The sequence below is a fragment of the Ictidomys tridecemlineatus genome, chromosome 13 (assembly GCF_052094955.1).
Source record: "Ictidomys tridecemlineatus isolate mIctTri1 chromosome 13, mIctTri1.hap1, whole genome shotgun sequence".
In the NCBI taxonomy this organism is placed as follows: Eukaryota; Metazoa; Chordata; class Mammalia; order Rodentia; family Sciuridae; genus Ictidomys; species Ictidomys tridecemlineatus.
This window is the reverse complement of record NC_135489.1, coordinates 99,936,476-99,950,466: the sequence shown is the minus strand read 5'-3', so window position 1 is coordinate 99,950,466 and position 13,991 is coordinate 99,936,476. Positions and strand designations below refer to the sequence as shown.

Genomic DNA, 13,991 nt, shown 5'->3' with positions numbered 1-13,991 from the left:
CTCTTCAGCCTCCTATGACTCCAGGGCTAACCCCATTGCCCATGATGCCAAGGTCCTGGGAAAACCCACTCCGAAAGGTCCAGGACTGAAGGAGGTAGCACAAACTCCAGTTCCCACCCAGAGGAGTCCTCTCTCTGGCCCCTCTTTTGAGTCCCTGAGCAGAATTCCATCTGGTGACAACTGTGGGCTCCCAGATGCTCCTTCAACGGTACATGAGGGCAGCCTGCCCTCTCGGCCCCACACTTACATTCTCGTGGGCAGAACGTGGCACAGTGATACTGTCCTGGGATCTGCAAGAGACAGTCTGGAACCAAGTCCAAGCCTGGAAATGGGCAGACAGGAATCCCCGGGGAGTGGAAGTATGAGCTCACAAGGCTCATGCCACAGCGTGTCATCATTTCAGGTAGGACCCCAATTTTTAAAGACTGAAGAAGTCAGAGAGCTGGAGGATGACTGGGGAATCACCAAGGAAACCAGGAACATATCAAATTTCCCAAATGTTCATATTAATTCCCTAGGGAGTTTAGAATCTCAGGGGACCAGTGAAGGACCCTCCTCTTCTATAAGTCCTATTTCCCAGGGCCAAGAATACTACTCATGCCTGAAAGCACAGACTGAGCCAAAGAATCAGCCTCAAGATCTGGCTACAGGTGTCATCCTGCAAGACTGTGCCACTGACAAGTTTCATCAGGACTGTGCCCCTGAGGTGCTCCTGGTTGCAGACATCCTAGCTTCCCAGGAGAGAGGGTCCAACACTCTAAGCATGACCAGTAGGAGTTCATCAACTTCCCAGTGTGGACTCAGTGAAGACAGCATCGAGGACCTGCAGGGACCCAAGATCCCTGAGCTCCAGGATCCAGGGAAGAGCAGGAGAAATACGTGTAAAGCAACTACCAAGAGGGAGGACAGTGTGAGGCCCAGGTCAGAAGCACAGAAAGAAAGGCTTTCAGAAGGGAGGCCCGCCTGTGCTGGGGAAATGGGCCCCTCTGTCCCAGTTATGGATGTAGGGGACACTGTGGGGGACAAGTCCTCCCAGGCTCCTTCAAAGAGAAGCTTTGGAGACAGAATAAAGAACTTTCTGCAAAATATCTTCCCCAGTAAAGCCAAAGAGCAGGCAAACTCTCTACCCAAAGTCATGATCCCATCAACTACTACCCAAAGCCAAGGGTCAGTCACAAGCCAAGTGCTTATAGGCAATGCAGTGTCAGAAGCCCAGGCACTCATGACTACTTTTGGATGGATCATAGATCAGAAAATGAGGTTTCATGATGAACATTCGGCCTCAAAGAAAAACACACTTCAAGAGGAACTGCAGGCCTCTGTGGGTAGACAATCCCATTATTCTAGCTGTTCCTCCTCCCTGGAGAAAAGAAGAGGGATGGGAGCTATGGCTCATGGTCACCAGGCCAGCCTCAGGGTCAGCCATCCTCTGAACAGGTGGATCAGAAACCCGGACAACCAGCAGGTCTTGCTGCTTAAGAAGTTTGCACCTCTGCCCAGCCCCTGCCAGCAGAGGTTCAGAGTGGCGGGTATCTCGGGCCACAGTGTCCACTGTCCAAGGCACTGTGCTCTTCAGAGACATCTGTTGTCTCATCAGCATCAACATGCTTCCCACTCCTGTCCTGCTGGCAAGAAGTTTTTCCCACAATTCAGTCCATACTGAGAGAAGCTGTCCTCATGTGAGCCCAACCTTTGTTTGATAATGGCTTCTTTCTAATGGGGTGATGATGGCTTAATAACACTGTTTTCTTAAACCAGAGAGCCTTTTGTCTGTGTTGTGCTTGGTCACAGGGAAGGGGAGGTCATGTGTGCTCTTTATTAGACTGGTGGGCACTCAATGCCACTGTCACCTTCATGCATGTCCAGTCTCTTCTAGAATCCAGATTCCCTCATTATACCTTAGGAATTCATGACTCGATCATTACAGAAATAATACAATGCCTTTGGGACTCGTCAAGATGGGGCAAGCCCACAACGACCCCACCCTGAAGTCTAACAGCCTTTTCTCTATTCTGAAATTTGTGAGGCTGTAGGGATTGGGGTGCAGGTTTACCATGGAACCTAGTAGGTTCCCATGTTCATAAAGTTGGGGAGGGGTGGGATCCAGGCCCTGAGTTCAGAGGTGGCTGGAGAGTCCTGCCTGGTGGGTACCTTGGCGGGGATCAGAGGACCTGTCCTGAGAATCCCTGCCCTATGGAGCCTGACATGGAGATGGGCCTTGCCAGCTCCTTTTAGCTTAAGGTTCATGCTGTAGCCATGTCACCTGCTTTTGCCATCTTCCTCTCTTTCTAGAGCAGTGTCCAGAATAAAAATTGTAGATGGGTGTGTGTCTGGGCGGGAACTGTAAGTTGGCCGCTAAGGGCTGTTTCACTTGCAGCTCGCCACCTCTCAATCTGCCTTATAGCCGACACAAATATGCATGCACTAGCCATCTGACAGTGGGGCACAGAGGGCAGAAAATGGGCTGTGAATTAAAACGGAGCCAAACAAAGAGGCAGAGTAACATGGGGATACCACAGATGATGTGTTTAGCTTGAGACCAGCACTGGCTTCATGAATGAAGGTTCGAAACTTCTAGGGAGTTTTGAATTAAAGAGACAAGACTTCTAATTACCTTTAAACCAGCTCCAGGACGGCTCCTCCTAGCTCTAGCCTCAGCCATCTATTATGGTAGCAAGGTTTACTGAAGAGGTGAGAGAGAGAGAGAGAGAGAGAGAGAGAGAGAGAACATGCCTGAGAGAGAGAGAGAGAGAGAGAGAGAACATGCCTGGGAGTGGACTTTTATTGGGGAACAAAAAATTCTGGGGAAAATCCCATCCAATGAAGATTAAGGGGGGCAGTGTCCCAAGGTCAGGGGTGACGATTGGGTCTTTGGGGTAGTGGCCAGATACGCCTCCACACGGACAAGCCCTGGGACCTCAGAAGGGTGGGGAAAGCTCTGGACAAAAGAGTGGCTAAGCGTCTCTCATCCAACCAGGGAGGTAACTCAAATCACGTGAGAGGATGGCCTCCCACAGGTGTGGTGGACGGCACAGCCATGGTGGATGGTGCCAACCTCAGGGAGGAAACCTTATGGACTCATCCTGGCCCCACACAGACCACGAACCTGGAGAAGCCTCTTGAACAACGACACAGGCAAGACAGGAAGCAGCCTTTTGGTAGAGAAAATTCATTTCCTGGCATTATACTGAATAGGGCTTCATGTCTTTGACTGTGATTATAGAAGGGATGAGTTATAAAACCGGCCCTAGAGTGCCGCAGTCCGGCTGGAGTAGCCAGGAGCAGGGGACTCTAGCTGTGACTCCCAGTTTAGGGACCTTCAGACAAACACAGGGCCCTAGCACTTCTTCTGCAGTGGAAAGGTGGGGACCAGAAAGGCCAAAGGGGTGGCTTGGGCTCACGAAGCAAGATTCTCTAGGCTTCCAGAACTTGTTGTCCACAGACTAAAGAAGAAGAGGTGGTTCAGTCAGAACTTGTCATATCAGGGCAGTGACTGTCCAAAAGGGCTCACAGACATTAAAGAAGGTTCATAGATAGAGGATCATGGTAGAGATAGAACAGCCAAAAAGTGCCTGAAGCCTTGGGAGAGAGATGAACCTCCTGATACTTGAAGCATGTAGGAACTCACAAACCAAACCAGAAAAAGAACTTTCTCACACCCTATTATAATTGCAATGCCAAAAATTTTAGTTCAAAGAAAGAATTTTAAAAACTACAATAATTTTAAAAGCCAGGTTACATTTAGAGAAAAACCAATCAGCTTAAGATCAATTTCTCAATAGTAACCCCAATGTCCTGGAGGGCTTGTAACATTGTATTAAAGTCCTGAAAGAAAATAACAGCCAACCAAGATCACTGTATCCAATAAACCATCAGAATCATAGTAGCAGAAATGAAGAAGAAATAAAAACCTACTAAGGTGAGCATAATAAAAAAAATTCATTACTACTATGCCAGCATTACAGAAGATACTTAGAAGAATTCTACACATAGAAGAAGATTAAAAACAACTCAGAGATCTTGGATAAGAATAAATTAAATTAAAGTGCGGATGAATATGTAACAATTAGGATGGAAGCAAACATTAAATGCAAATCAACATGACAAGAAGTAACACATTCTTCCCTATAATAACACTGAATATAAATGGTCTCATTTTTCCAAATAATAGACATACATAAGACTGGACTAAAAAAACAAGACCCAATTATTGTCACCTGCAAGAAACACATCTATGGTCAAAGGTACTACAGGCTAAAAGAAAAAGAATGAAAAATGACATTACGGGGCTGGGGATGTGGCTCAAGCGGTAGCGCACTCACCTGGCATGCGTGCGGCCCAGGTTCAATCCTCAGCACCACATACAAACAAAGATGTTGTGTCCACTGATAACTAAAAAAAAATAAATAATAAAATTCTCTCTCTCTCTCTCTCTCTCTCTCTCTCTCTCTCTCTCTCTCCCCCCCCCTTCACTCTCTCTTTAAAAAAAATGACATTACATGTAAATGAAACCTGAAAACAAGCAGGAATACCTATTCATACCCAACAAAGCAGATTTCAAGAAAAATTAGTTAAGAGGAGAAAAAGGTCACCACATACCAGTAAAGGGAACTCCAACAACAAAATATAAAGATAGTAAATATGTATACCCCAAACACTGGTGCACCTAATGACATAAAACACCATGCAACATAAAGGTGCATACAGGCCCCAATATAATAATACCAGGTGATTCCAATATAACTCACTAATAGGTCATCTAGACACAAAATCAACAAAGACACTACATAGTTACAGCAAACTCTAAATCAAATGGATTTAAGAGATATTACAGAATATTTCATCCAACAACAGCTAACACACTTTCTTTTCAGGTTTCTCCAAAACAGATTGTGTTAGGCAACAAAGCAATTGTTAGCAAATATGAAAAAGTTGAAATAATTCCATGTATCATATTGAAATGATAATGGAATGAAATTAAATATGAAAAGCAAGAAGAAAACCATGGAAACTATAGAAACACTTGGAGAATTAACAATACACACTTTAATGATAAGTGGATCATCAAAGGATTCTGAGAAGAAACTAAGTAAAAAAATTCTAAAAATCAAATAATAGAAATACAACATACCAAAATCTCTAGGAGACAGTGAAGACAGTTGTGTGTGGAAAGATTATAACTATGAGTGTCTACATTAAAAGATCAGGAAGATTCAAAATAAATTAACTGTTCATGTATCCTGAGATCATATACAAATAAGAACAAACCATTCTCAAATTTCAGATGAAATACAGACTAAAAAAAAAACACATGAAGGAAGTATAAAATGAAAGATCCATTCTCTGAAAAGATAAATAAGATTGGCAATTTCTTAGCCAAAATAACAAAACAAAAAGAAGACTCAAATGAATAAGAGTCAAAAATGGAGATATAAAGGAAGATATTTAAGAAATTCAGAGTATCATTAAAGGTTAATTTGAAAACATATATTCCAATAAATTAAAAATGAATTGAAAAGTCTAGAAAAAAATAGATACTTTTTAGACACATACAAAATTGAACCAAGGGGATAGAGAAAATCTAAGCAGAAAAATAACCAGCAATAAGATTGACACAGTAATAAAAAGACTTTCAACAATGAAAAGCCTGGACCAGATCGATTCTCAGCTGAATTTGGCCTGAACTTTAAAAAAGAACAAATGCCAACATTCCTCAAATGATTAGATGAAACAGAAAGGAAAGGAACACTCCCAAACTCATTTTATGAAGCCAGTAAACCCTGATACAAAAACAAAATAATAACACTTCAAGGCAAGAAAACTACAAACCCTGATGAACATGGATGCAAAAATCCTTAATAAAATATGAGCAAATCAAATTAATTAACACATTAAGAAGCTTGTACATTGTGATCAAGATGGTTTCACATCAGGTGTGCAAGGGTGGTTCAATATACGCAAATCAACAAACATAACCTACCACATAAACAGACTCAAGGATGAATCTCATGTGAAAAAATCCTTTATGAAATAATTCAGTATGCACTCATGATAAAAATACTGAAGGGACCAGGGGTGGAAGGAACTCGCCTTAACATCATAAAGGCCCATATATGAGAAACCCAATGCCACAATGAACTGAATAGAGACAACCTGAAAAAATTTCCTCAAGGATGTCCACTCTTATCACCCCTATTCATATTGTCCTTGAAACTTTAGCCACAGCAATTAGGCAAGAAAGAGAAATAAAGGAGATTCAAATAGAAAAAAAAAGGTCAAACTGCCTCTGTCTGCAGAAGATATTATCCTACACTTAGAAGATCCAAAAAGCTCCACCAGTACACTTCTAAAGCTGATAAACAAATTCAGCAAAGTAGTAGGACACAAAAATCAACATATATAAATCAATCACTTTTCTATATACTAGTGATGGATATGCTGAGAAAGAAATCAGGAAAAAACTTTCATACAAAGAAAAGGCTGCCATCTACAATTCAGGATGAAGGTCTTCACCAGATCCCAGCCAGGCTGGCCCTCTAAACTTGAACTTCCAGCCCCTGGGAAGATGAGAAATAATCCAGCCACGGTGTAGCATCCTGAGCTGACTAGGGCATGGGGTAAGCAGAGTGATTCAAATGCACTACTTGAGGACAATGAGAGGGAGCCTCAGCCTGAGCCCACTTGGTTCTAAAGCATGGAGATACTCTGAGAGGGAGTGGGAGAGGAGGTCATCCAGGTTATTCAGGTGCTGATTTCCTGGGTTAGGAATTCAAGGGCCAGGAACCTGATTCAGGCCTGCCCAGCCCCTTCCTCCAAGAGGAATTTGGTACCAAGGCCCTTGTGACTGTTCAAATGTAAATGTCTGGGCAAGGCTTAGACCTCAACAGAGGGGAAGGAAAATCCAACTGTGGGTCATCTCCACCCATATAAAAGATTTCAAGCCCCAGGTAAGCTCTTTGATCTAGGTTAGGTTGGAGTTTCTCTTTTGGTGGTGTCAAAACCACAGAACAGGGGCTGGGATTGTGGCTCAGTGGTAGAGCACTTGCCTGTATGAGGCACTGGGTTCGATTCTCAGTACCACGTATAAGTAAATGAATAAAATAAACATTTTTTTAAATAAAAATAAAATAAACATTTTTATTCACTTACTTATTCATAAGTAAATGAATAAAATAAACAACAAAACATAAACAACAAAAACAAAAATCCTGCAGAACAATGCAGATGTGTTTTGCCCTAGAGCTCTGTAATCAGTTACTGGGGAAGGTTTCTTTCTGCTATTTTCTCAGTCTCTAAATTTTGGGGTCTTCTTAAGATGATTTTCAGTCATTGCATCCATTTAATTCTTCCTTCTTTATCCATTTTCTTGTAATCATTCTTTGTCAAATTCATTTCTTCCTTTGCACTTCTATTGTGTATCCCAGCTCAGCCTTTCAATCAGACTCCTGCAGTAATTTGCCAACTCACCCAGTACTTCTAGGCTCCTCAGTACATCCTAAGCATTGCTAAAGCAGACAAACTTGTGCCTCATGTATGGTTCGATCAGCTTCTTCCGCTGGTCCACACACTGCAGTACCCCACACCATCTACCAGGGCCCTTCTAAATGCCTCAGTGCATGTGTCCAGCACTCCCGTCCATGGTCTCTAAAGCTCCTCCTAACCTGATATCCACTGCTGCTCAGCCTGGTTCATGGTCATTGAAGGGAACCACAATGGAGAGTAGAAGCCACAGTTGCCTCAGAATTGTATGCAATATTTTAACTCTTCTTTTTTTCTGTTTCTGCTTTTGTTTTGTTTGTTTTCACTTCTGGGAAGTTTTCAAAAGATGCTCTAATACAATTTGCATTGCCTGAGTTCACAAAATCCTCCCATTCAAGCTTGACTGTTAAATATATACTCAAATAATTCAAATTCTTGGTGCATGAAGGCAACCAGGGGAGCAACAACTACCTGCAGCATGGTGGACAAGTGGGTTACAAGTACATGGGTGTACATCAGGGAACAAGGCATCAGATGTTGGAGGAAGTCAAGCAGCGAGAAAGTGACTGACTCACAGAACGGTTCCATGTAACACTAAAATCAGAGATTTCTTCCATGACATATGCAGAAATGTTAGGCAAGTAGAATGTTATAAGAAAGTTACCAGGATAGAGGTATGACAAAAAGGACAGATACAAAAAGTTTGTAGGGAGATAAATAGGAGTGAGCAACAATCTATTTACAGATGAAAGACCACTTTGATGACTGTTACAGTTTGGATATTAAAAGCCATCTAAAGGCCCATGTGTTAAAATCCTGGTCCCCCAGGTTAGCACATCCTGAAGAGTTTGGGCTTAGAGTGACGTCTTCAGCCACTGCCAATATGGGATACTGGTCTCTTCATCTCCTTGGGGTGTGACTGAAGGACACTGTGAGATTCTGGTCTGTCTTTCTATCTCATTTGTTTACCTGCCAGTTAGGTGAGTAGTTTTATTTCACCACCTGCTACCATAATGATTTGCTATGTTGTCACAGGCCCCAAAGCAATAGAACCAATAGATCTAGGGTAGGAATCTCTCAAACTGTGAGCCAAAACATATTGCACTTCCTAAGTTTTACCTTGGGTATTTGTTTGGTAATGGAAGGCTGACTAACACAGAGACTGTGTGAGGAGAACAAGTTCTCTCTCCCCCTATTCATTTTCTCCCAGTTACACAAATTTGTGGTGATGCTGAGGGTCCAAAATACATATCTGTGTTATAGAGAAAGATCTCCAATTCTGTAATTCCTCTCAGGATATTATTTTATTTAGGAATGAGATGAGGATATAAACTAAGAAGAAGAGGTTAAAAAAATCCTCTTGAGGTCTTTACCAACTTCATCAACCTGAACTCAGTGGCGGCTTCATACTGAATTGCTTTTCTCCCTGCCAAACTGTTAGTTATACACTTGTGGGCACAGGACAGAAAGCCAATGAGCAAGCTCCTTCTCCAAAGAAGCCAGGTTGGGGTCTCCATACATGAAGATCACTTTTCAAAGCAGCTGGTTGGCTTTATCTTTGCCAGTGATGCACTGCTTGAGCACCAATCACTATCTGCTTTTATCTATGACAATGCACTAAAGGCATGAAGCCTTAATGGAGGAGACATGTTAGCTTAAAGACAGGCTGAATAAATGTGAGCTGCAGGGTAAAACTGAGTACCCAACCCCCACTCGTTGTTAGCGCTTCCTTCTCGGGATATTTATTTGGTGCCTTTTCCCTTTACTTCCTCCAGTTATTTTTCTGATTTGAAACCCCGCACCTAGCCTATGCCCAATCCGCTTGAAGGCAGAAGATGACACCCATAGCAACTACTGTGTGATCCAATCGCTGTACGCCACAAGGCAGCTTGCAGACACAGAGACCCTATTAGACTTAAGCAACACAGCAAAGGGCTATAAAAACCTTCTCCTGCCGGGCCCTCTCTCTCTCTTTCCTCTTCTTCTCTGGTCGATCAGATACCACCGCAATAAAGATCTCTTGGTCACTCCAAGTGTCATGGTCACTTTACTTTCAAGACATATACCTGTGCCTGGGGGTAACACCATATCACTTTCTAAGAATAGAATTGAGATTCACTCAACTACTGGAATGTATTTTTAAAATCCATCCACTCCCAAGTGTACATTTAAGATGAAGGTCTTTACCATGACACCATGGGCTCCCTTTCAAATAAAAAATGTTGGATTTCAGTATACATATATGAGTACTTAAAATACACACAGATGTTACAGTATAAAAGATACATCTCCTATTTCAAAAAAGTTATTAGATATACAGGTGAAGATATTTTTATATACTTTGGGGTAAAAGTTACATAGTTTATCTGCCAGATATCATCTATATTATAATTAACATCAACTCAATATTGCTTATGACTTTTTTGAACACAAAATCCTGGGTATTTATATAGAATATGCCAAAATAATCAGTAGTTATTATAATAGCAAATGACAATAACAATAATAGCTCATTTTTATTGAGTGATTATTATGTGTCACAGCTGCTGTTCTATGCACATAAACTCAGTGGAAAAAAAAGGCTTGAATCAGGAGAAGCTTTTGTGTCTGTTTCTCAATACAACTAGACTAAAGCAGAGTCTGAATTTAATTAGCTAAATGAACACAATTAATAGGCTATAATGTTATACTAATGGTCTCCCAGTGTGGGAGGTAATACTGCAACTCCCTTTTGTGCTTCTTAAATTCATCTCATAAGGTTTAGTTTGTGACTTAGTAATATCCTTAGAAAGGAATTATGGCAAGATTCAAGGACACTGTGGAAAATGATGAAATGTCCTCTTAGTTACCAGTGAATGAACACATTTCTAACACAGGAAACCACCACTTCAATGACTGAGTCAAAGTCAAATGAATTCTTTATAAATTTCTATTCCATGTAAGTCATACAGTGTGATTACTATTGCTATTAGTTAAATCATAGAAAATATGGTAAACTAGCTTTTGGTGATAACTTTCCCTAAAACCCAATGAAAGTCGGTACAGAAAATTCTTTATCAGTACAGTATTTTTATTACATGTTCTTCATTCTTTTTTTGAGAGGAGGGTGTGGAGTAATTTGCTATTAATGTGTTTGGAACTTTACAATGGTTAACATTCAATTGCAATCTTTAAAAACAAATCATGGTTAAAAAGCCATTTTAAAGTCACATGATAATTCCTGGAACACTTAAGAATTTTTTCATGTGCATTTGAAAGTGAAATTCCCAGTGTAGTTTTTGGATATCTTCCTGAAAAATAGGGGAAAAAAAGTCCTTGGGTTTGGCTCTCCCAAAGGGCCTTGCTCCTCGATGGCTCTATTCCCCTGAAATACATGTTGAAGGACTAATGAAGCCCCCAGAAGGCACGCACCCCCTGGCCCATCTGCCGGAGGTCAGGGTCACATCAGCCTTTCCAATCTTACTGGAAGAACACCAATCTCATTAAAGATTCAAAACATGTCACTCTAGTGACAATCACTCTACAACAAGCATGTGTGCTGACATTACATATTCCAAGAAGAGCAGAGCAACATGGAAACTGAATGACTCAAGATATAGGCATAATGATGAGGGAAGCCATTTGCTAGGTACACAGGAGTTTAAAAGTGTGTGCCCAGCTTATCATTTTTCCCACTAGAAATCAAAACAAGGACCCACAAAATGTGGTCAGGAGCACAGTTCACAACAGAAATATGAAGAGCCCCTAAAAAGATTTTCCCATGTTTGAACCATTTGTTATTAAATTCCCATTCCTAAAGTGGACACCTGAGACGTAAAATAATTTCTTCTAGTACCCAACAAGTACTTTGTTTGGGTGGTAGGGAATATTTGGCGAAACCGTGTGTGTGTGTGTGTGTGTGTGTGTGTGTGTGTGTGTACCATGTTCTATGTGCTGTTACTTATTGCTCCCAACTTCCTGGGTCAGGTGCCCACTCTAGTCTAGTAAGTGTACAGGATGGAGAGGAAAGTTGCACATCAACTGTTCTACTGGCATTCTGAGCTTCTAACATGGCAGAGGAAGATGTGAGAACCACATCAGTATACAAGTTATCTCCACTGGCAAGCAGCGTCCAAGTAACCGTGGGAAAACTTGCAGTATAATATGCACAGGACATACTTAGTCCCTGCAAAAGTTTTCAAGTTCTATGGCTAACGACAAAGGAAATTGCCTTCTTATATTTGTCAAAACATTTCAGTTGCTATCATAATTTCTTTATCAAAAATCCTGCCCATGTACCATATTCTTTGGGGCCAGGTCTACTTTATAATTCTAAGCACCAAGTTAGGAGAGGTAACCCATCCATTCTGTTCAGTGACAGCCTGAGGGGCAGACCTCCCCATGACAGGGCTCAGGCATGGGCCCCAAACACACCCTGCTGGAGGGTTGTGTGGGTCAGATCAAATCCCCAGCTTCCCTCCCAGGCCCCTCTGAGCGTGGTATTTCTCTTGCAAGGAACTCTTCCCCTGTTACCTGGATGCTTAGGTGGGGGCAGCAGGTCCCACTGGGATTCTGGTGGCAAACTGGGCATTGTCAATTCTCTTTGGGGGAAGTCTGCAGCTGGAGACCCAGACTGTTGGGGAAACCAGGCTGGAGGAGTGGGCCTGTGGCGTGGCTGGCAGTCCTGCTCTCTCCTGCTGAGGGCGCCTCTCAGGAGCCCGTCCTCCAGCTGCAGGGAAGAGGCAGGAGCCTTTGTGCAGGGCTCCAAGGGGGCCTGGTTCATGGAGCTCATGGCAGTCTTGCCCCTGTGCCTGCACAGCAGCTTCTTCAGCGGCAGAGGGAGGGTCGACCCCTTCTTTCACGCACGCTCATGTGCTCATGTTGGGGCAGGAACATGAAGTCTTTGTGTGACTGGCTCATGCTGGGGTCTTTCTCAGGTGCCATCGGTGGAAAACCAGCTTGGCACCCCTCCTTAAAACTCCTCCTTGGCTTCTTGGCAGCTCCTGGCTCTAAGACACTCAGGGAGCTCTCAGATAGCTTGTCCCCACCAAGCTCAAGCAGGCTGGGCCACCCAATGCTGCCTCCAGGGGATCCTTCTCCAAGTCCCAGGAGTCCGTTCCTTCTCCTGGGGCTCCGGGGTAGCTGGGCCTGGGATGGCTCATCTGCTACCAGTGGGACAGAGGTCAAGGCTGTCTCTGGGAGGCCAGATGGCATGTCCTGGTGGGTGCTGTCCATGGAGGATGCATAGTCCTGCATCAGGGCAGCGTTGTGGTCCTCAGAGAGGGAGGTCTTGGAGATCCCTGAAATGATGTTAGTGCTCTTCTTCTGAGGAGAAGACTTGGTGGGCTCCCGGATGGCAACTTCAGCGACCTGATGGAAGCCGTTCAACCAGCAGCAGTTCTGTATCAGAAGAAGAGCATGTACTGCTGTCGGAAGCACCACCTGGCCTGGGTGGAGATGTCCTTCTCCTTGACCTTCACTGGATGGACATCTTCAGAGGAGACTCAGGTTAGCCAAGACATCCCATGTCACAGTAAGGCTTGGTCTTCATGGCAGTGACAGAAGTGACCAAGGTCCCACACGGCATCTCTGTCAGTCCGTTTCTCTTGGCAGCAGCATCAGGGAAAAGGGTTTGCGAGGATTTCACTTCACTGGTTTCCATGTAAGGAAACTGTGCAGTGACAGAGCCCTGTGCTGAGCTGCTGAGGGTGGGCCCACAGATCTGGAAGGCTGCTGCTTTGACAGGTCCAGAGAGAGAGTGGTCATGGCCAGCAGACCTTCAGAGGACTGCCTGCCCTCTGTAATCTGCAGGTGTAACTCCTTGGACTAGGTGTTCAGCTTGAAGGTGAACTCTTCCTCCCGAGTGAGGTGAGTGGAGTGCTTGGCGAGGGTGCTGGTGAACCTCTGGGTAGGATCATTCCGCTGGGCACTGCACAATGGGGTTATACTACCTGAAGCACCGGGATCATTTAGCAGCAAGGCATGGATGTTCTTCACCAGTGGTTTTAGTTCATGGGCCCTAGGAGGTTTAGGAGGACAGGATTCCTGAGCAGTAGATGCAGTGCACTACAGGTTCTGAGCTTCTTTCATGTCCCTGGGCTTGGTGCTCAGAATCAGTGACAGAGAGGCAGAGCGCACCAGGTGCTTCAAAACACCCTGGAGGGTTTCAGACACAGCGTTTGTCTCACCACCGGGCCTTCCCCTAGTGCTCCGGGCTGGACCTTGATGGTTACTTCTGGCATGTGGATGTAGGACCTCCTAATCTGGATGTCTTCTCTCTCTTCTTTCATGTGTAGCTCCAGCTATAGGTGAACCAGGGAGAGCTGCATGTCACACAGCTGATATCCCAAGCCCAGCACTGAGGGCACTGCGCTGACCAGGAACTGAAGGGTCTTGCCCACCATGTGACAGGCCACCATGTGACAGGCCACCACCCTCTGGGCTGACTGAACCACAGTGGTGACTTTTCCAACTGCCAGCTCCTAGAGCTGAGGCCACTAATCCTGCTGGAAGGAGAGCTGCAGGGGGCCCCT

General features: G+C 43.9%; 1 pseudogene; it reads right to left on the bottom strand.

The window, feature by feature from the left end:
* Positions 1-11,869: 11,869 nt before the first annotated feature.
* Positions 11,870-13,787, bottom strand: LOC110597001 (C2 domain-containing protein 2 pseudogene; annotated as a pseudogene).
* Positions 13,788-13,991: the final 204 nt, after the last annotated feature.